Source organism: Poecile atricapillus, chromosome 4, assembly GCF_030490865.1.
Source record: "Poecile atricapillus isolate bPoeAtr1 chromosome 4, bPoeAtr1.hap1, whole genome shotgun sequence".
In the NCBI taxonomy this organism is placed as follows: domain Eukaryota; kingdom Metazoa; phylum Chordata; class Aves; order Passeriformes; family Paridae; genus Poecile; species Poecile atricapillus.
This window is the reverse complement of record NC_081252.1, coordinates 58,779,374-58,803,128: the sequence shown is the minus strand read 5'-3', so window position 1 is coordinate 58,803,128 and position 23,755 is coordinate 58,779,374. Positions and strand designations below refer to the sequence as shown.

The 23,755-nt window shown below is 41.6% G+C and overlaps 1 protein-coding gene and 1 long non-coding RNA gene across 2 annotated transcripts in view; one reads left to right on the top strand and one right to left on the bottom strand.

The window, feature by feature from the left end:
• Positions 1-23,755, bottom strand: part of PPARGC1A (PPARG coactivator 1 alpha) — a 364,690-nt gene that overhangs the window by 80,330 nt on the left and 260,605 nt on the right. The window lies entirely within an intron of this gene.
• LOC131578676 (uncharacterized) lies at positions 13,405-14,853 on the top strand. Its single transcript, XR_009277549.1, has 3 exons — positions 13,405-13,645; positions 13,914-13,970; positions 14,734-14,853. It is a non-coding gene; the product is annotated as an uncharacterized LOC131578676 (long non-coding RNA).

Genomic DNA, 23,755 nt, shown 5'->3' with positions numbered 1-23,755 from the left:
GCAGGACACAGAAGATTCAGCGGATCTCTTCATCAGGCACATCACTCAAGGCTGTATCAAAGAGAAGCTCAAGCCCAGCCTTTGCAGAATGGCCCACCTCAAACAAACCTCCACAACACAGGACCGCATCAAACAGCTGGAGTTCAAAGAGCTGGCGATCATTTCAGGTTCTTGCCTTGGTAACTGAGCAGCAAAACTCTCAGGGGGCCCTGGTGTGCCCTGGGCACTCCCATAGGGCTCCACTGGCCTTGAGCCCTGCCTGCATACTGCACCCAAGGGCACGATACAGTCCTTCACTTTTACCAACTGCTACAGAGTAAGAATTCCTAGAACGGCTCAAACACACACCAGTTCAAATATGGGTGCTTTCAGACTTCTTTTCTATTCCAAATTATGTGCTTTGCCAGCTTCAAAAAAACAGATGGAAAACACATCCCTAAATGTGCACCCTTGTGATCATTCCAAAAGGAAAGCAGCACCAAGTAGCTTAAAATGTTTGCTAGAAAAAATCTTTTCCATATCATGCAAATAGCAGACAAAAATAACCACTAGGCAATTGATATACATACAAATATTGGTTATTTTAAACAGTAATTTGTTATTGAGGACATCTCACTGAAATATTATAATATTCAATTTCCTCTGCATTTGCATGGAAAAGGAGCTGGAGAGCACATGATCATTCATTTAACTATTACATAAATACGTCTATCATAAGATCACACGGTTTTCGAGCCAGAGTTCAAATACATGTTTAATGCATGAGAGTATGATGAAGAAACTTGTGAACTCACAGGTCTCGTAGCACAATCTCAATCAGATACAAGCTTGGTGTAAATATGTACAGTATCGTGTGCTTTCCAATAGCACCATGTCTCCAGGCAGCAGTCTGACATCAGCAGAGGAGACAGGTGGTTCCCTTTCCAGCCCCGGAGGGGTGAAAAAAAGGAGTTAAGACACTGTGTAAATATAGCAATATTTTTTCCTCAGTGTTTTGCTACACTTTTCAACCCTTAATGAAACTGCAGTGCATGAACAATTCTCATAACATCTTCGCTACAAATCAGTGAGTGGATGTCATGTCCTAAGATATTTATAACCTTAAAGGTAGTGGTAAGTGATACTGTTTGGCAGCCTCAGTTTAGAAGTGCTGAAGTTATTTGCCTTTTGGTTTCATAAGAAAGGAGCTCCAAAAAGCCACAAAAACCCAGTTTCCTTGCTCTAAATGTATCCCTTTCCTATAGCAGATCACTGTTACTAATAATGCCTGTAAGAATGACAAACAGCAGTCAAACACAGGCACAGAGCAGGTCACAACTGCTTTTAGCTAGCTCAACTTTGTAAACTCTAACAGTGTGAGATATGCTAAACCCTGCACAATCCACAGTAGTTTTATTTTGAATCTCACATTACAAAAGTTCACACATATGCTAACCTGCATATAGAATAACCCAATTTGACCTTTTTTTTTTCCTATCTGTACATAAATAGATTTTATTTTTTTTTTACACAGTGACAGCCACTGCCTCTTAAACCATTTTCTTTTGTTGCATTTCCTTAGAAACACAAATCTTGTTCCTTGGCAGCAGTCGCTGTAAGTGCTGTACCACATGCCCAAACTAGTTCTCACTCACAGCTTTAATTCACAGTAAGTGGCACGAAAGGAGGTCAACACTTCTCAGAAACCACTTTCAGTTCTTTGCTGCTTCAGTATCTATTCTATAAAGCCATCCGCCCTAACAGAGAGAAAGTTGTTTCTTATATTGTGTCCCTTGCTTTTTTATTATTGTCATCTTTATGGAATGGGCTGCAGAATATATCTGATGGAATAAAAGAAGATTATTCCTGAAACCACATTCCTTGTCTCCCTTTTGCAAGATCCTAAAAATATAAGTAAAAAGAAAATAAAAATTAGTATTTTCTGCAATGAAAAGAAAATGGCCCTTTCTTTTTCCATGCAGAAAGACTTTAAATAAATGGCAACTCAGTGTCAACCACCGGGTCTTACTTTCAGTTCAATTTACTTGCTTACAGAATGTTTATTTTTTTTATCAATCCAACCAAGACATCATGGAGGTTTAAAATCAAACAGCCTTCTTTTTGCCATGATGCATCACTGGTAAGAGGAATGGCCTTGCTGACAATATTTTGCTGTCACATTTGCCTCTACAGCTTCACTGCCTTCTCTGTGATCAATGAAAACAGATTTTGACCTCATCTATTTCATTTCAAATCATATTCTGCCCTGAGGCACACGAGTACAACCTATCATAGTTATAGTGGCAATTGGGGCAGAATTTGTTCCTTTCCTGACAATTCAATATGTGATTCATGAACCAGAATTGAATCCAGTTCTCCCTTCCTAGAGCTCCTCTGGTTTTTGGCATCAGTAAAAAAAGCAGCAAAGATGAATTTATGTTGGTCATATCAGCAGAACTGGCTGGGTAGTCAATAATCAGACTGCTCAGCAAGATGCTACCTGACCAAAAGTTAGTTACTGTATTTTATTTACACAGTTTATTCTGTAGTCTGCTTGCTTGCTTGCTTGCTTGACTTCTCCCTCTGTTGTTTAATGGGATCATAAGACTTGGAAAAACATCTCCTTGTCTTGAACATTTCTAATTGGCTTAATAAAGCAAACCTAAAAAAAGATAATCCTCTCCACAACCACCACCTTAAAAGCACACCCCTGCCACTAGACATGGAATACCCGGTGTATTCACAGGGTATGCAGTTGGAGGCAATAACCAGATGATCAACTTTCTCATTAATCCCCAAGACAATGGACCACTTTTGAAAATACAGGCTCCATTATATTCACACATGACTCCATGTGCCAACACCTGCATGCACTCTTTCATACAATGCGCTGCACAGCTGAGGCGAGCACACTTCAGCACACGCTGTCTCACACGGACACGCAGCGATGTGAGGTGTGCAGCACACCTGGGCTGAGGGACACTGCACCACCTACAGAAGTAGGAGAGCCTGTTCTAGACCACCCTGGGAGTGCTAGCACTCCAGAGCCAGTACCAGGAGCTCTTTTTGAACCCTGGGAGTCCCCAGTGTCTCAGTGTCTCACTCAGGATGACAGGCACTGCATGCATCGACACTGTATTGTGTTTTTCTGCAGGACTCAGTTCTCAAGTAGAGGCAAGGTAGACATCATTTTGAAAACCACATCCAAGACAGCTAATGAATTGCATACAGGAGTCTAATCTGTAGTAAAGTTGATGTATGGTAAAAATAAATTCCTTATTATAACAAAAGCACTAATCACTAATATTGCATATTAGGCCTGCAAAGCACCCATTATCTGATGAAGAGGAGTAATACTAGATAGTTCATTTCCCCAGCTATTTAACTACTTATGTCAATGGAAATCAAGGAAAACAATGTGTACGGAACCATACATGAAAACACATGTGAAGGATTTCAGCCAACATTTCAGTTTAGATTTGAATATAAGGAGAAAAAAACTATTCAACAATAAAACAACAAAAATATAGATCAGGACCTTGAAGTCCTGCTGCATACTGCTATTGTACCAGTTATGAGAAAACAATTTTTGGAAGCAAATTATTCTAATTTCCCTCACCATTTAAGAAAAATGCATTCAAAGCAAACCACAGAGCCTGATCCTGCCCTTCTGCAACCCCATCAATAACAGCCTTACCACAAACTCCAGTGAAGCAGGATTTATCCTTTCCCATGGGCCATGCCCTGAGTCCTTAATTCAACACCTTATTCACCAGCTTGTTCCATGAGATTAGCTGTGGTTTCAAGTGTTATTCATTCAAAGCAATGGGTCTACAAACACCCTCTTTCTCTGTTTTGCCAGACTGAAGAAGATATGAACAATTTGGGGAACATTACCAAAGGCTCAGAGAGAACCTCAGTATCTTCTGTGCGGTTTTCTTTGGAGTGAGAGAGCTTCCTGAGTTTGAAAATCAGGCTTGTAATGAAATAAATAGAACTCCCTTCTCTTCCTTTTTTTTTTTTTTTTTAGGTAACATGACCTAAAAAAGGATTTGAAATACACTTTCAAATGAGGAGAGCAACCTTGCGTTTATTGGATTTTTGTTTATTTTCTGCAGTTATTTCAGAGAGTTTCTCAGAATTTTCAAACGTCTTTCAGTCTTACAAGGTTCATCTTTTCCAAGAGCAATGTGTCTAACTTAATTTTCTTTTATTTCTTAGTGTATTTATTACACTTACTAATCATTACCTGAATGCCCACACAATGTTTTAAATGGGGCTTCAAATATCACCTTGATCACCATCTGCAAAAAGCTTCTCCTCCTAAAGCAAAAAAAAACCCAGTGCAACTTTTTGATCTACTGTTTGCTGTTTTTTAAAACTGCAGGAAAACTTGTGCCTTAAGGGCCGAGCCCTGTTCCTTCGGCAGCAGAGCAGCCCAAGAGGGGTCTGTGTGCCGCATGCTTGGAAGCAGAGCACGGGAGCGACAAGCCTGCCAGAAGTGCTGATTCACTGCAGCCACTGAAGAGGTTGCTTAGTAGCTAAGCTGGGGAGGAAAGATGGCACAGAGCAGGGGGCATCTTCATTGGTACAAATAAATAAACAGGAGGGAATGCCAAATCTGTTGCAGGGACTGGATTCCCTGAGATCTCTGCTTATTACATGCGTGTTAGTTCATTTATTGGAACAAACCCTGTTAATACAGCTCTAGCCATAGGGGGAAAAAAATACTTGCAAATGCACAGAAGTCATGTAAATCAGAACTGCTGCTCTATTTTACAAGAAATTTTCTCCATTAATTAATTTCATGACTTAGAGCAAATGAGCATGGTTGGAAACAGGGGACCCTGCTGATACCAATCTCACAACATAGGATACTTTCGTTTCCCTCTCTCAGATATATAGCAGATGTACTCCCTGGCTCAAATCCAGGTGCAGACTAGGTATTTTTGTGGCTAAAACACCACCTTCTAACCTGGTCAAGTCTACTAGTAACCTTCTCTGGTTTGGAGTTAGAAAATATCCCATAAACCCCCCAGGATTTTAAAATCCAAATTCTCAGAGTTGTCACATTTATAATTAGAATGATCTGATACGACTGGCATTAGTGTGAGGTAGGAACATATCACAGAGGGCCAAGCAGACAAACTAAAATATTTCTCACCGTTAAAAAGGGAATTCTTCCAAGTAGAAATGTCAGTTGAGTCACAAGGGCTCTGTGCAAAAGTAGCACCTCTTCATCCCCATACCTACTCTTACAAAGTCCTGTGCTGCTGCCTAACTTAGCCCAACAGACCACACCACCTACCAAAGCCCTGTCAACAGCTCTGGCTCCCTGTGCTAAACCCAGATCTTCCTCCAAGAAGGAATTACTTTTCTATAAGTGCAGGTTTCAGACCTATTTGTAACATCCCCAAACCCTACATAAAGACAGCATCTCTGTTGATGCAAGAAGATATGCCTCCACACTGAAAAAAATGATGTTTGATAAAACACTTTGTCACAGTATTCCTGGATGCAGAACTTGTTGCAAGAGTAACCTTCCTGCGTGCTGACGGAAGTACTTTTCAAGTTGTTTACCCCTCTACTGGAGAAAGAGAAAAAGAAAGTAGGAAAGAAAGAGAAGAAAGGAGGAAAGGATGGAGGGTACACTATTTTAGTTACTAAATTGGCAAACAAGCCAGCAACTGACAAAAATGTGAACAGCTGTAAGGAACCTGGCAGCACCAGCATGTTCAGGGAAACAATAAAAAGGAGCCTGGAAGACAAGAGAAACCCTGGATGCAGATGCTAACTTTTTTTTTTTTTTTTTTTTTTCCCTGGAAGAGGATTTATGATACTAGATTTTGGTTGACTCCTAATACCCACACCTGGATAAATACAAATTAAATTAATTTTACAGCTGCAATCTTTCCACATTTTGAACATGGTGATTTGCAGTAAGAAACCCTATCACGAGGTGTCAAAAAGGAACGTAAAATATAACATGCAATATTTTTTGAGCGACATCAATTGTAATTATATGAAAGCTAAGCAAGCAACTCTAGGGAGAGGTGGATGGAGTCACACAGCAGAGTGCCTGGCCCGCGGTGCAGATGGCAAAGCTCAGTCCAGGCAAATAGTGGGAAGGCCACAGGAGCTCACATGTATCAAATAATAACAGTAATGTGTCTCTTCCTTCTGCCATCCGGTCACTGAAATCAGCGTGAAAGCAGCATGGAGATGAAAATGCTATGGTCCAGGTATTAGCTTAGAACTTCCTACATGACCTGAGATTACAACCATCATCCTTCATCCCTCTTACTTCCAGATGACAACCCTCATCCCTCTTATATCCTAAACTAAGTCACTGGTCTCAAAAGTTTTACTAGCACACGACAGCTAGTCTTCATTCTAATGTATTTAATTTTTCTTGAAAATCAGTAGTACATGATCTGTAACATAGACTTGGTATTAAAACACATCACTGATGTGTGAAGAGGTGGTGATACTCCCCAAAGACAATACGAAAAAATTTCAGAATACTATGTCTGAGAAACAATGGGTGATACTTAGAATTAGAGCAGGAGGAATTCACATGCTCACAGTGCCTCCTGTCTTCCCCTATGACCAGACTGGCAAATTTTCCAGCACTTGGAAGAACCAAAACAGGTTCTGTTCTTTAGTCTCTGTACCACACCTACAAAATACACCTCCAGGAATGTAATGTTTTCCTTGTTGGCTTCTACTGATGAGGTTCATATTATTAATGTATTTGGCTCACCTTCCTGTAGCCAGACATTCCCACAACAGGTGTGGACACCTACAAACTGGTCACACTAGTACCAAAAAAGCATCAGGTCCTTTATAGCACAAAATCCATGATTTCATAAAATGGGTCAGTGTTGAAGAAAAGTCTCTTTTCTGGGAATTAAAATAGGCAATTTGCTTTCTGGTATTTCACCTGCCTCCCATATTGTCACAAGCATGACAAATTAATGGTATAGCTACATTATAGCACCAATATGCTCTACACTGCCATGAACACTCAGAAGGATATTGCCCCTGTGAGAGAGAAGGCAAACCACTACACTAGCTTTCCTGGATAAACTATGGGTAAAGAGATGCCTTTCAAACTAGGAAGAATGACAACCAATTTTTACAAATACACCAAAGAAAACTTTTTGTAAGGTTTGGGTTTTTTCTTGTTTTGGTTTCCAGTATTAACACTTTGGGCACCTGATATTAATCCCTCCCGTATTTCTCAGCTCTCATGTGGAAAACACAGTGCAGTCCTACAGCTGCGGTATTTTGAAGTCTACACAACATGCTGTACATGCCATTGCTTGACATTTTATTGACAACAAAGGCCCGCAGCACAGCAGCGCTTTTAGAGATGGGATTAACATAATGAACTCCATCTTCATGGCTTTTTCATGGCATTTCTTTATAAGAAAGAGCAAAGAGAGACCCACACCAGAAACAAACAATTTTTTTTTAGTCTTTTAGGACACAGTCCCCTCTGAAATAATTGCATAGTCCTAAAGAACAGGAAAGTCTGCAAGTAAAGGAGCACATTTGTACTTGTAATGAGAATATAACTGCTGAAGAACTAAGGTGAAAAAAAGATACTGACCTTTCTGTAGGTCAAGAAGAGCTCAAGTGTGGGGCCTGGACTAATACAACATTATAGCTGATAGAGTAAGCTCCATTATGAGAAAGTAACATGAACAATACTGAGCCTTCCACATGGGATCTTCTACTACTCAGGGACAGGCTGAAAGGGTCTTGCAGCAATACATACACCAAGATCTCAAAACCCCTAAAAATACATGTACAAACCCCAGCAGATATTGCTTTTTTCAGTCCCAAGTCAAATGGTCCTCATGCATGAGTAGTCCAGACAAGCATAGCCACTGAACGCAGCCTACGTTTGCCAGATGTCCAGCCCATATTTGCAAGATGGCCCTAAATGCAGGAACAAGAGTAGAACTCTGAGCAGGAATCAGCAATTTTGTCTGCAAAGCTCTGATCTTTCCCTCTTAAAGCTTCAAGAAAACTCTTCAATGAAAAAGTGCTTGGCAGAGTTTCCATCTGTTCTTGGCTGGACTCACTAGCCAAGTCTGAAACACACAAAGCTTTGCTTTATTTTTTTCCTGGTACATAAGTAAAACTCCACAATAGTACTACTTTTTACAGAATGAAATAGAGCAATCATACAGCCATCAGTCCAGCCTAACTGCAGTTGCTAAAAAATTAATTTAGACAATTAGAAATTATGGTTTCTGATTTTTGTGAATTTCCTTTCCTTTTCTTTTGGTCTGTCCTTTTCTGAAGTCCTGTACCCCAGACTTCCTTTTTGTAGCCTTCTACAAACATGTAAAAAAACTAACTAAGTTTCTACATGAGTAACTTATTCTGAACCTTTTGAGCAACAACAAAAGAACACATCAATTTGGTATGACCTCAAACAACAATTTAATCAAATAATGTTGCAAAGCTACCTTAGTAAGAGATCAAAGAAAAAAGATCACGATAGTCACCAATTGCAGCAATAACCCATCTACAAGTGAATTCTTGGCTTCAAGCTAACACATTAAATCCACTTAGAAATTAAAACTGCAACCTCAACATGTGAACTCCTTGCAAAAATGGGGAAAATTACTCTAATCACCGTCAAAATAACAGGTATTCAGCACCTGTCCTAAAAGCTCTGTCAACTTGCAGAATCATAATTCAATTTCTCTAGGAAGTTCTGAGATGCTTTCTGAAAACCAAACCTCCACCCTGGTTCACAACCTTTGTTTAAGGAAGACAAGTAATCTACACTGTGAAAAGAGGCTGTGCTCATTTTCCTGATGTACTTTTCTGTGACCTGAACCCTCAGTTATATAAGAGTAGGAAGCATGGACAATTCATTCTTAATGCTAGCTCAGTCCTGGCCTCTCCTGGGCACTGGCTGAAAATAATACTAAACCATGCTGAATCATTTACAGTAGCTTTATGATGTGGATTATCATTCAGCAAGGACTGATCTGACCCCATCACACTCATTTCATGCAGCAACACAGACTGGACTCCAGAATCTAACAAATGTGACTCACACTGGCACCAGCACAAGTCATGCATTCATGCAGAAGGCTCACTCTAGAATAAAGTTGCTTTAAATTTATCTTGGTACTAAGCCTTCGGTAATTGTCATATCCACGGCCTCTTCTGTCAGCATAGGCAGTGCTTTAAAACTATAAGCTGGCAGACACATATGCAGTTCTTTATTTCAAGGTGCTTCCCCACTTCTGCTTTCAGAAGGGTACTAGCCATTATGAGAAAATATTTTGTTAATCAATGTTTCCAGCAGTTACACAGATTTCTAATGCCTCTGCTAAAATAATGTTCCTTTATTCTGCTTCTTCCTCCAGACAGAGATTCTGGTCACAAGGCATGGGAACAATTTACCTCCTCTTGGACACACAAGATACTGTGTGCTACAGTGCAATGCAAAAATGTGAGCTCCTCAGTCATGCAGGACCTGGTCATATGGCTGCCCACTGAATTCCTTCTCTTTCCACCATCATAAAAGGGAGTACAAGATGCTGTTGCCATTTATATTCCACTGATTACACAAGCTATTTTCATGGCAGGACTCTGCTACTGCATTCCATCTCACAGGCTGAACAGATTGAGGTTTTTTAGTGGATTCTATTAAAATAGATGTTCATTCCAATAGGACAAATTCATCAGGTAGGGAGCTTTTACAATGAGTCATTTTAAGGCAGTCTTTGTACACATCCTTTTCAAATAGCCTGAACTCTTTGAATGATAAAAGTGCACAAAAACAATAGTGGCTGTGAGTGGAGAAGAAACATTTTAAAAGCTGGGTTTGTTAAATGTTAACAAACATTGTCTGATTGTCAGATTTTAGATTGGATCTTTCTATGTGTATTCCCATCCCTACTGTTTTCTTTCTACTTTAAACTAAGGGAAACAAAGGTTTTAATTGCACTTTTACTCATGAACTGTCATTATCAATCATTTATGTTTTCTAGTGAACTCTTACACTAAATAAAAAGAGAATATAAGAATAAATCTTTTAAAAGGAATCAATTTCCTGCATATCAATCCCTGCAGGCCATGTGCTCATAAGTCAATAGTTTAAAATGAAAACATCTGATCAAGGTAATACACCTGTTAAAGGAGCATAAAATTCCAAACCCAGTGGTAAAATATAAAGATTATGAAGCCTCTTAAAGGAGCCATCAAAGTAAACTATTACACAGGTACATCTGCTTCATACCAGCACCCGTTCCATCAGTGCCAGTCACGATAAATAAGCATTAGGACAAACATTTCATAGCGCATCTGCGGAAAATAGTTTTTTTTCCAAAAGTGAGTAATTCAGCTCAAGAAAAGAAACAAGTAATGATTTAGCCTTCCATGCAATTTCTAATACAGGATCTCCAAGCAATGCAAACTCCTAATGATCTGAGCTCATCACAGATCTGCACATTAGCAATTTATCAATCGTGTTTTACAGACAAAGCAACTCCCATACATGATAGGCAGGGCAAAGTGACCAGTATGCCTGAGTGCTTTGAGAGATGGGCTCAAGCACTGACTAAAGCTCACAGGGAATCACTACTGTCACTGCTTCTATGATTATTACTATTAAATAGTTCAACCACTTGTTCTCTTGTTTCCTACTCAGTGGCTCTGTCTTTTGCAGCTTTGCTGGAAGAGGGAACAAAGACCCTCACCAGCACAGGCACTTCTGCACTTTCACAGTGTGTCATTCTCCCTACCTCTCAAGCAACACAAATCCCACATGTGCTCTCTGAACACATACTCACTCGTGCATGAGCTGTTGGTAGAGCCAAGGGGATTTTTGTTTGCTCCTTTTTTTTAATTTCTTTTTGTTTTTAATTGAAACACAGTGTGCTCAGGGATTTTTTAACCCCTTTCCAAAAGCTTATGGGCCTTTTGAGTCTCAGTTGCAGTTAGTCTCAATCAGGTTTTGTAGTGCTTGTGATCACACTTGAGTTTGCCCTCAGTTTAAAATGGAGGGAAGGGTTGCTACCTGGTGTTCCTCCTTCAGACTTTCTCCACCTTTCTCCCTTGTTTCTTCCCGAGGTTTTGCAGACAGGAGACGAAGAGAAACATAGTTTCATACAGAGGGCCAGGGGAGCAGCACAATTTCTTCTTCACACAATACCTTTCTGTTGGCCTTCCTCCTGGCTCCCAACCAAAGCAGTGGCCAAACCTCCTCTGGCTTCACAGCCCCAGGGAAGGCTTTCACAATGCTGAAAACACTGATTTCATAATCTTCCATCTTCCCTTTGTGCAAAAGAAAGCTGATAAATTTATACCACCCTGCTCATGGATGCTGCTGGAGGGGAACAGGGTGGCTGCAGGCAGCCCCCAAAGGGAGAAAGTGAGTGTCTCCTGTCCAGCAGCACATGGGCCCACACAGGGATGTCACTGTGAACCCCATCCCACCAGTGTTTCCCTTTTTACTCCAGAAGCTGCTGGTGTAATGTTACCCTCTGTGTTATCACGTAAGTAATACCACTCATGTGACCAGGATTTCCAGGTGCAGAGTTTAAATTCTTCGCACCTTTGACGTTACCTCACGATGGGGAGACGCCATGGCCCCGGTCCCCACCAGGAGCCCAAGCTTTTTTGTCCAGGATCCTCACAACACAGCTTTTAACACATCTGCGAAGTGGCTGAGCAGTCAGGGCCACTGTCATGCTTTATATATAATGCCACATTTTTTGCATTGTTTTTGAAATGCCTGGTGCAGGTGTCAGCCTGTTTAAAGGGTACAGTCTGTGTGCACACCTCGCCTTCCCTGTGAGTGCACAAATTGTTACCTCTCAGAACACATTGCCTTGCCGCTGCTGACATTTATGTAGAACAGTGAGGTCTATTTTGCCAGCTATGACTTCAGTGTCATTCTCAATAACTTTAAAGATCAACCATAGCAAAACAAAAAGGCTTCTGAATTTTATTGGCACGTGCTGACACAGGAAATATGAAATAGGGGTACCTGTCATAACTGATCCTTCATATTCTGAAGAAAAAAAAAAAAAGGGAGAAAAAAACCCAACCAAACAAACAAAAAAAACTAATAATAAAAAAGCAACTATAGAGAACTGCTCTGAACTGTAAGGCCACATTGAAACAGGAATGACTCAAAAATAGCCTTGACTGAAACAGAGCACCCAAGGTAAGCGTGGCACGGGAGCGCTCACAGGCAGGGCAGGGCAGGGCAGGGTAGGGCAGGCATCTGCTACAAGCGTCGCTCACAGGGCGAGAGAGCTGCTCTGGAAAGAAAGGGTTAATATTAGCCACATGTTATACTCAGTGATGCCTTAAATAATCATCACATGGCTCCTGTAATCTGTTCCATGCTGTCAGCACTGGGTTAGTCATAATAATATCAGATAAGAGCTGTTCAAAGTGACATACTAACCAACATGAGAGCCACATGACTTTCTGGCTACATGGCTGCCCTTCACCTGAACTTTGGCTTAGATAGTTTTATACCAGCACAAGGTGCACTGGCGTCAGACCCCCTTCCCTGCATGGGCAGTGGGAAACTGCTCCCCCAAGCACTCTGCAGCCGTCCCCTGCAGAGGGGATGTTCTCCTGCTGGGACACCCTCTGAACATCCCCCTTCATTTTTCTAAGCTGGCTGCAGGGTAACAGAAACACTTCTGGCACGGGGCATCCAGGGTGACTTTTCCTTTTTTAACAGTACTTCCTGCATCTCCCCTGCCTCCTTTGTTGCAGGCAGCCAAACAGAAGAGCAGAGAGGCACAGCAGCAGGAGGGACCCTAGCTGGGGAGCAGGAAGGAGGCAAGAGCAGGGGAGAGGAACATGGAGGGGTGCAGGTGCCAGGAGGAAAAGCAGCAAGGCTGTGAGGATCTGCAGCAGAGAGGGCAAAAGTGGGCAAACTGAGGTCGTCAAAAGACGGAAAATAAATCTAGGAAGCAGAGAAATTGGTGTGAGAAATTGAGTTTAAAAAAAATACTGACAGAACTGGTCATTATATGCCTTGAAAGACACAAAAAAAAAAAAAAAAAAAAAGCAAGAGCACCAGCACTCAAAAGGTGCCCATGGCCAGCACCAGACACAGAGAACAACTTCCTCTGTACATTATGAGCCAGCTCCTACTCATCACTTAGCTGCCACGTCAGCCCAGGGGGAGTTAATGTGATCTCCCCAAATAGCTGTCTGCTGTTTTCTTTTTTAGGCAAGAGAGTGCCTTTTTTTGTTTGTGGGTGTAAAGTTTCCTGCACAATCATGCCTTGGTATTCCAGGAGGTTAAATAAGTACTAATAATTAATAACAGCAAACCAAATCCAGCAGCATGCTATAAACTGGTGCTGAGCAAACCAGGAAAATGGTACAAATGCCCTGTTTATAGATGAGATGAAAGGAAATCCATTGCAGTGTCACAAGAATGTGAAGACATCTTTCTTGACAAGTATCATGTTATCCTGCCAGAGCTCCAGTGGCACAAGAATGCTCATGTCCTACGGCTCCACTCTCAGGCTCTACTAGGGTGCATCTCAGTGAACAGCAAAGCTCCAGCCGCTGCCAGCCTGGCCACACGGTGTGGAGCAGCTCTCTGGAGAAGGCAAGGGGACAGCTGCACCACCAAGAAATGAGAAGAGCTGAGCAGGTTGGTGCAGAAAATCAACTTGGGAGGAAGGCAAGGGGAGGAAAAGGAAATGCAGAAAGGAACCACAGTGTGAAGGAAGGGAATTCAAGGGAAAAAAGGTAAAATGAGTGAAAAACACTGGGGAAAGAAAAAAAGACAGGGCAGCACAGAGAGAGAGAGGTTGAAAGAAAATGGAAAAAGCAGTGCCAAAGTATATTTTGTTTTATTTTTCTGAATTATCTTTTCCCTTATAAATTGCAACACACTCCATCTATACTCCCTAAACCAGCAAGTTTTACCCCCTGAGGAAGAGATCTGGATTTTGAATCTTACCGCCAAATGTCCGGTAAGTGTTTGTCTCTGTAACATTCAACTGCTGTGGGCACCTAACACCCTCATATCCATATAAGACCCCTCTAAGCCAAAAAAAGGATGGTGTCGAACAAGATTGGTGAAGCTAGGGCATTCCAAAGAGAAGGAAGAAAAAGGCAAGTGTTTGGTACCTATCTGCCAACTCAGGCTAGCTGCAGAGACTGCTCATACAGATCTTGTCCTGGAGACAAGGGATGGCTGGATTAGGCCCTGGCTTGCCAAGAATGATGATCAGTCTCTCATTCGGCAAGACACCTTCAGCAGAGAGAAAAACTGCATAATAGAAAGACATTCCTTCCCTGGCACTCACAAGTCTCTTGAGTATTATGTAAATACCTGCTCTCCTGGATATTGGAGTTAAGGAAAAGGGGCACTCACATTAAGACTTACGTACAGAGGCTGGGCTGCATACAGTCAGTGGACATAAACTGGCACCCCTTGGCTCAGTTGAAACTTGAATTGCTTTATGGATGTATCTGTCTTGTTCTCTTCACTGCACAGGGAACCAAAACCAACTGTGCCCTTAAGTCCTTAAATTAAATTGAACAAATCGAGGGCCATAAATTTGTTTCCTAAGATTAGGTGGTCTCAGTTCCTGCATTGTTTTTGTGAACAATCTCTTCTAGGACACAGTCTGGATACCATGGGGAGTCTTGCTGGTGTCATCTCCGAAGCCAGCACTCTTTTTTTTCCTACCTAACTGAAACCCACGTGTGTTTTCTCTTCTGCTAATGCAGGTCAAGACCACTGTTACACAATAGTGAAATGGTTGAAAACAGCTCCCTGCTTTTTTAAGACCTCTAACCCTAGGCAGGGTGCTAGGATGCACTCACATCTCCTTCCATGAGATGTAGAAGGTATGTTTGCCCACTTCTCTTACTGAGCTGTGCAAAATTGTGTTCCAAACGATGCCATTTATTATTCATTATTATTTAATGGGACCAAAGAATGCAATATGTGTAACCAAGAAATGTGCCAAGTAATGTTCTTTCTTTTAATGGCTAGATCAAAAGGAAGTTTATGAGGCTGGTGCTGTCTAAGACAGTAGTCACATTTGCCCCTCTGCTGCATACCTCAGTCACCCACATGTTTTAAAATCTTCAAAATCAGGGGCCAAAAGGTGTGCTAGACATCTTAAGTTCACTTGCCTTTGCGAGTTTTCTTTCCCTTTTCAAATAAATGCTTTTGGAAGACATTTCTCTAAGCCAACTTGCAGTTGAGTGCTTAACATAGCATCTCGAGTACTCAAACAGTCCTTGGAGAACACTCTTCCTACTCACACTCTAATGCATGCAGTGGGTGATGGAAAGGCTCTTAGACATGCCAGAAAAGGGATGGTTTTCTGATTTTTCTCTTTTCTCCTTGAGTTACCAGCTGCTTTGTCAACAACCAGATATCCCCCGCTCCCCTCCCTGCCTTGCCCCCAGTAAGATTTGTAAATGTCTCTAGAAAAGTTGTAAAACTAGCTCTAGCAGGATATGCATTCACACTAATGCTGAAGACTCTCAACTGTGATAATTTAGCAGATCATTAATCCCACTCTCTAAAGGAGGCTGTAAAGCAGAACTAAATATGCAAATCCTCTTGTGCTTTAAACTTGCATCTGTCTGTCCGTCCATCCAACTATCTATCTATTGTAGTGGAATTCTCCTAAGATCATGCTGTATTCTAATCCATTAATGTAGCTCAACTGGAGCATACAAGATTAAATAATAATTAAAAAAAAAAAAGATATAAAAATAACATAGAGACCTCTTTACAGTGGGCAGTCTCTCAGACTTTATGATCTCCACTGCACGTGCAGAAAGGGGGTGCGCCCAGCACTGGGGGTGAGTAAATTAGCCTTTTATCACTACCCACTGACATTCAAGCACCTATTACTGTAAGGGACAAGTGCAAATGAGGTGGGTGGCCTCTTTCTAGTCCACTTCACTGCACTGCAACGCAATCTGCCATGACCTCCAATTCCTATTCAGGACAGCAAACACTGTGGTATCAGGGGGTTTGGGTATTCTGGCATGACTGCAGGTGGTATGCTTCCGCAGTAACTACCTGCACAGTGCCTGGGGCTAGACATTTTGCTCACATGAGCAATAAACTCTCTCAATCAAACGTAACTAAGTGTATAATTTACTATTTGCAGCTATTCTAGCATGGAACTATTCCTGCTTTAACTTACGATTCTTTTAGGTTTTTCTTCTGGCTTTAAATCAGAATCCTAAATGAACATTTAAAAACGTAATGATCTTTGCTCCTTAAAAATTGCAGTATCAACGTCTATGGGGCACCTTCACAGCGAGCACTGCAGTGACTTTTAAGATGCAGCACAAATAAGACTGCTAACAAATGTGAAGTAACACTGCGGGTAAGAACTCAACAAGCAGTCCTGGACCCTACCATACGTATGCAATGTCCAGGTGGTAAGAATGTGCCCCAACTCCTGAGCAGGTCTGCAGAGCAAAACACAGGGAAAAGAATATGCAAAGCTCACAGAACCTAACCCAGTGGAAAATACCAGTTCCTGCTTGAACCACAGGAGCTCTGGAAGGCAAGAGATGCCTTATTTGTGTTCAGGGGAAAAAGGGGCACTGTACAGATGGGGAAGACCCAGCTTCAGCAGTTTGTGTCAGAGAATAACAGATTTATTCTTGGTTGGAAAGCCCTGTGGGGAGTTGCAGCAATCTTAAGGCTGGAACTAACACTATCTCTCCAACAGCCACAGGACTCCACTCCTGTCTGGAAGTGCAGCTGATGCTCCCATATGGGATTTAGCTGCTGGCAGAGAAACTCTGATTTGCTACAGAAATCTCCACTCTCCTCCCTCAGCCACTTCAGTGTACTGTGAGGAGAGCTACTCATCTAGGGAGACCTAATGGACTGTGTCTGCCTCTTACACCTTTATAACCCTCCTAATTCCCTCACTGAAAAGCTCATGTCCAGAATATTTCTCTGAGAGGCTTTTGGTCTAAGGAACTACTTGGGCTTACAGAAGGTCCACCTCTGGCTCCCCACTGCTCCAGCAGAATCTGGCACAATGCTATATGGAGCTTGCCACTGGATTGGGTACATCAGAATCCAGCAGAATAATGGTTGAGAACTGTGGATATACTCTGGTGTCTTGAACACAGAAGAAATTACCTACACGTGCCGTGGGGCATTTGTGTGCATGTGTGGGCACATGAGAACTTTTGTATTTTCTTATATATACAATAAACCTGCAAGCACTCCAGAAACCAAACAACATAATCTGAAATATCATCTAGACTTTTTTTCCTTCTCTCCAGCCTGCTACAGGCAATTTCCTCTTCCCACTGTTCATGCCAAGATCCCCTGGGTTCAGCTCAGCTATTTGAGCTAGACCAGGAACACGATTTGCTGTGCACAATGGATGGTCCAGTGACTGCTAGGCAATGGAAGTAATGCAATACTTGTATCATTTCATGTCAGACATACAGGACAACACAAGCAATTGCTTTACAGTAGCCTATAAAGGTAAACAAACAAATGTAGATGGCTACTGTTCTTGCTACTGAAACCACAGATTAAAGTAATACACAAATATGGGCCTTTGGCATATTGACACTTCTAGCTAATGAAGCAGGACATGGCTTTTGTTGGAGGTGTTTGATAAAACAAGAGAAGAAAAAAAATGCATATATAAATGTATATGTATATATAATTTAAAAGTACACAAGATGCAGCTGGATTCACAAGCAAGAAAAGGAATAGTAGAAGCAAGTACTGTAATTTATTTTGAAATTAAGTTCAATATAGAATGACAATAATGCTAAACCAGTTCCTTAACCTCTGCTCCAGTGTAGCTATTGTCTTCTGATAATCCCATGGCTCAGGTCAGGAAGCACTGGGCTTTGTCAGTCAGCGTTGATGTATGAACTCGGAGGGAGGGAAGGAAGGAAGGAGGGAAGGAAGGAAGGAGGGAAGGAGGGAAGGAGGGAAGGAGGGAAGGAGGGAAGGAGGGAAGGAGGGAAGGAGGGAAGGAGGGAAGGAGGGAAGGAGGGAAGGAGGGAAGGAGGGAAGGAGGGAAGGAGGGAAGGAGGGAAGGAAGGAAGGAAGGAAGGAAGGAAGGAAGGAAGGAAGGAAGGAAGGAAGGAAGGAAGGAAGGAAGGAAGGAAGGAAGGAAGGAAGGAAGGAAGGAAGGAAGGAAGGAAGGAAGGAAGGAAGGAAGGAAGGAAGGAAGGAAGGAAGGAAGGAAGGAAGGAAGGAAGGAAGGAAGGAAGGAAGGAAGGAAGGAAGGAAGGAAGGAAGGAAGGAAGGAAGGAAGGAAGGAAGGAAGGAAGGAAGGAAGGAAGGAAATATGATACATATGTGTGCATATCTTTTCTCCTACCAACTAAAATGGCAATAGAAATCCAGCCAAAGCTGTGAATATTCAGTGGCTAAATATTATTGTTGTTTCCCATTGTTCCAATATGAAACAGCTCAGAAATTAAAAATAGGAACAATAGGGACTTAAAAAAATTAAATCCTTGCTCACAATGCACACAAACACATTAAGCTATTTATTTTTATGATACGTGTCAGCTCTGCATTGAGATAATTTCACAAATAACTCTGAATGTGTCCCATGCTCTATTTCATGCATGGGGTATTCAGAAGAACAAGGGTTTACTAACCAGACACCATTATAACTATAAGAAATTATAGCAGGTTTTGGGGTATTTTCTGCAATAGTTTAACATGATTTTAATTATATATGTAGTAAAATTTGAATAATTAGCTTTATAAAAAGCTGTCATTTACTTCAGTAAGTGTTTAGCTCTTTTCCTTAGAACATGAATCACATCCATCCAAATTTCAGACTCACAACAATGAGCTGCTCAAGAATACAATGCAACCTATTCTGAAAGCATCTTCTCATTGCTGAAGACAAGGAGTTTACAAAGGGGACAGTAAAAGTAAGCAAGCAGTCCTACTCGGTCTGCTATCTAAAGGATCCTCCCCAAATCCATCTACTTGGTGTTTGTGTGCCACAAGCATTATACTGAGGGGGCATTTTATAGATTACTACAACATTCTGCAGAATGCTGCATGCAGTATGGCTGAAAGCAAAGTAGAAGATCTAATAATTCTGCTCTTATAACACCAGCATAAAATGCACCCCTGCAAAGGGAAAGATTAGCATTAATTGCCTGTTGTCAAATTCATCATTTCCCACAATTTATTGGAAGTTTTGTGCATTGCAGCACCACCAGAACAAGTTTGTGAGTACTGCAATAGACCAATCTTTAGTCTCTCTTTGGCAAATTAATGCAGATATTTTGCCTTATGATAATTCCTAATTAATAAGAGGTTTAGGGAAAAGTCCCACTCATTTGGAACTTCAGTGCTACTATCATTCATTTAAAATTCAACTCTTAAGTTAAAAAAATAAAAAAAAATAAAAATGCAGCTCTCTTTACCACATCCCATTTATTGCAAGAATACTTAATATTAGTAAATTGGTCCCTTTGGGAATCTAAATGTAGGCACATATAATCATACAAGTTGAAAACCATAATTCTATCATAATCACTTCTCATTCTGGTTTGTTGGTTTTAGGCTTGGGGGGGGGAGGTTTTTTTGGAGGGGAGGAGTTGTTAATTCAAAAAGGAGAGTTCTGCAACTGAGGATGTACAGTAAGATTTGCCTATTTACATAAACAGTTTAAGTTTGAAGTGCAAGCTCATTCATGCACAAATAACCCTTTCACATATGAAATTCTTACATGTAAAGCTAGAGAGTCTGGACTACAGATCCAATTTGGGTAGTCTGTACAATTTTCTGCATAAAAGACCTTTAGGTCAGCCTGAAAACCACTTGTGAATTATTTAAAATATAGGAAAAATAATACAAGCCTGTAGATCAAAGCCCGGGGCTGTATTTTTAAAAGGTGTCTAGTGTAGATGACTCATGTGCACAGTATGTCCTTACATCTTCCAGGTTTTTGAGCAGTGGTAAGAACAGGCAATTTTAACTCATTTTGAGTCTGCAGCCTTAATAAGTGAAAAAAACTGTGAGGGGGACTCCACAGTCAGCTAAAGCTTCCCACGCAGCGCACTCCAGTGAGCAGGAAAGAAGGGTATGCGCAGAGCAAAGACAACCGTGAAGAGGCTTAACCTGATTTCCCAGTTTGTGTTTCCAGCCCTGCTGACGCACGCCCGAGAAGGCTGCTCGCATGAGATGTGCCGAGGTGTCGCTGCAGGGATCTCGTCCCCTGCCACCCGCTCCCTCACCCTCCGCGGCACACGGAGCGTCTCCAGCCCATGGCCATCAACGGGGGCTGCAAACCACCACTGAAGCAAGAGAGCAGGGGCAGCATCTGGCCTGATGCGCTCCTCGGAGGCACTGGGCACTCGCATTTTAAAATAGGCAGGTCTTCCACAAGAGAAAAGGAGGGGAGGATAGAGTATTGTCTTTCTTTAAAAGGATAGTACATTAGTGACGATGTTTTTTTGTTAGATCCCGGTTTGTCTAGTTGGGGAATTTATGGACTTTTAAAAATAGATTTTGCCAAACAATTGTGTGGGCAACTGCTGACTTGCAGTCTGCAAGATATCTTTCCGTCAGCCTCGGGAAGATTAAAGCAGGTTCTATTTTCATCACAAGGGAGCTAAGGATGTAGGCACAAAGGAGAAATTCACTTTTTGTCCACATCAAGCTGAGCCTCTTGCCAGACGATGCAGCATTCACTGCAACAATTGCCAACATAATGTGTTGCCTTCTATAGCTCCTTCAGGTTGAAGAATAGCCTTGTACTGCTGCATGTAGAGAGCAGGAGAATTTCCCAGTCCCTGGGTCTATAGTTTAACACCAGGACAATTTCTTTCCTAATTTTGCATGCCAAAAAGCTGACAGAAAAGTAACATTGGCATACAAAGGAGTAACATCTCCCTGCATCACGTGTGTGTGAAAGGAAATAGAGATGAAAATAAAACATCCTCTGAAAGATCACAGCATTATGTATTCCTGTATCTTCAGTTAAGTCCTGATTCTAATCTCAGCAGTCCAATGCTCAGAGAGAAAAGCATATCATAGCCTGGTATCTACCCGTCTTAGATGGAAGAGGGGGAAAGAAGCCCTGCCAGCATATCTGTACAAGACAAACCTTGCACTAAATAGGGCAACAGGGATTCAGGAATGAAAATTATCTTCTTGGTCATAAAATCCAGGACCCTGGTGTCACAGGCTACAATGTGATGCATTCCCTCTTGGAAAGCAATCACCAGCTTCCAGAAGAAAAATCCCCTGCTACCATCAGCAGCAAGCCCTTCCAGAACTTGACTGTTCATGGTTTGAACTTTCAACAGTTTTCAACCTGCCTTCACTCATGGCTAGTTTATATCCTTTTATTCTTCTGGCAACATTGTTTTGTAGCTTGAACAGTCCTTTCCCTCCATGGTGTTTATCCTTCTGAAGTATTTATGGTAAGCAATCAGATCCTCTCTCTGCCTTTGTTTTGCTAGGCTATCCGAGCCAAGCTCTTTAAGTCTTCCCTCACAAGACAGACTCTCCATTCCTCTGATCTTCTTGGTACCCATTCTAAACTGAATTTATCATTTGTGCACACAAACGACCTGAATTGTACATAGTATTTTTGATGGGGTCACATCACTAAATAAGCCATGGAAATAGCATAAGCAGAAGAGACGTGGGACCAGATCTCTGGGATGTTCCTGTTATTCTTGAATACACAGACTCATAAATGTATTTGGCATTTTCTGACTCAAAATAAAGATGTAAATATATTAAAACACAAGTATTTAGACAAACAAAGACAGGAAGCTTTTCCTTTGCTTAGCAAGAAAAAAACATATCATTATACCCTGAACCTAAATGAAATTACAGAGAAAAAAGTTTACTGTGCAATCTACTAAACTTAAACCACAGCTGTGCTCCCATGAAATATCATCTCCCTGTTTATAACAAAGTAAGGGCTCTGTGCCACAGTTCCTATTTCAAGCCCTGATATATTTTGTATGAAGTGCAAAATGTAAAAGAAAACTTGGGGAGAAGACCAGCATCTCCATGTTAGCAGCTGTATCTTTTTCAGTTTGACCTGACCTGTTCTGCTGCTGCAAGAGAAGCAAACACAGAGCCTAAAAAGCAGAGCAGCTCACCAACTTCTTGGTCAGGCAACTGAACCTCTCTCACTTGTAAGCACATGAGAAGAGCCTATTACTAAGGGCCCCAAGCACAAAACTAAAGTAAACCAAACCAGGCAGTACCATACAGGTAGGAATTGTATCAAGGTATGCCAAAAGTCAGCAGGATTTCAACAACGTCCCACATACGGCTGCAAACACTTGTGCCAGTTAATTAGCAGTGGCATTAAACAAGAAAACGGACACTGAGCAGGACATTGGAGTTAACCTTACCCTATGTGATCTATGCCATATGATCTTTTATTCCATCTGTTATCAACATACTTCAAGAGATTAATCCAATACTCATAATTTTGAATGAGCAGATACCATTTTGTTACTCCATATCATACTTCACAAGTCTCAAATACTCAGCGTCTGATTGACAGCTTGAAAAGGTGCCACAAGGTTAAATGACAGCCTATAAATTTTTCAAGGGCAAGAAACCTTTTATGAGACATTCAGAGGTTTTTCCTTCTAGCATTTTTCCATTGTTTGCCTAACCTAAACCTCAAACATACACCAGAGTTTAAGGACATGCTGCTGTAACAGAAACCATCAGTCACCAATGAAAAAAACATCTCAGAAAGATGCACCATATGCCCATCCTGAAAACCCACATCAATTATGGTAGTCATATGAGATCTCATCGGCTCTGTTTCTATGGCAGAGCCACTGCCATTAGTTACACCACACCCAGTGCTGGCACCCACTCCAGAACCCAAGCACAGCCCTCCCAGCAGTTCTAGAGGGGACTTCTGTAGGCACCACTCACCACAAAGACACCTTGCTGCTCTAACCCTGATAAAAAGCTTTACACCACACCAAGGACAGCACAAAGAAGCTGATAGCTTTACTAGCCACAACAATGCAAGAGGAAGATGAAGCTATGACAACCCCTGCGCTCAAGGAGCCGCTCTACTGGACTGTGAGCGAGGGGAGCCAGACACAAACACGCAGCCAGGCACAAGCAGTGCTGCCTTTCTTTATAGAAGGAGACAAGTGATTTCCTGGCATATGTGCAAGTGCCTTGGAAAGTACCAGCAGGAACATATGAACATTGCCTGGTAGTTGGCAATGCCTGTGAGTGTGGACCCCCACTGGAAGGTGCCCCTTGTCCACCCAAGTGAGAGTCACTTCTGGCATGCATACTGGGCACTGCTTCCTGCCTCGTCCTGCCTGGCACCCACACCGTATAGGACAGGAGCTGGACAAACATCAACAGCAGCTTTTTATCAGCCACTGGAAATAGGGCCAGTTAGTATCAGCAAGTCATTAATCTGGTGTTATGTTGTAGGTCAAAATGTCCTTCTGTTTAGACCTTATTGTCAAAGTCTTCTTCAGCATCATGATTTAGTGTTTGTAGCGATGTAACTTCATGTCACTGTCACTTTTGCTGCATGTGTTCTGCTCTTTGCCTCTGAGACATCTTGACACATTGATATACAAACCAGAGATGCAAAGATGGTTGTAAATACTGCACTAGGATCCATTCCTAAAAAGTTGAAGAGACTCTAACACAACTAATTGCACACGTACGAGGAAGAGATTGATGTGAGAAATTCATAAAGAAAAAATATTGCATTAATAAATTAAGAGCTGCAACCTGTCTAAAGTT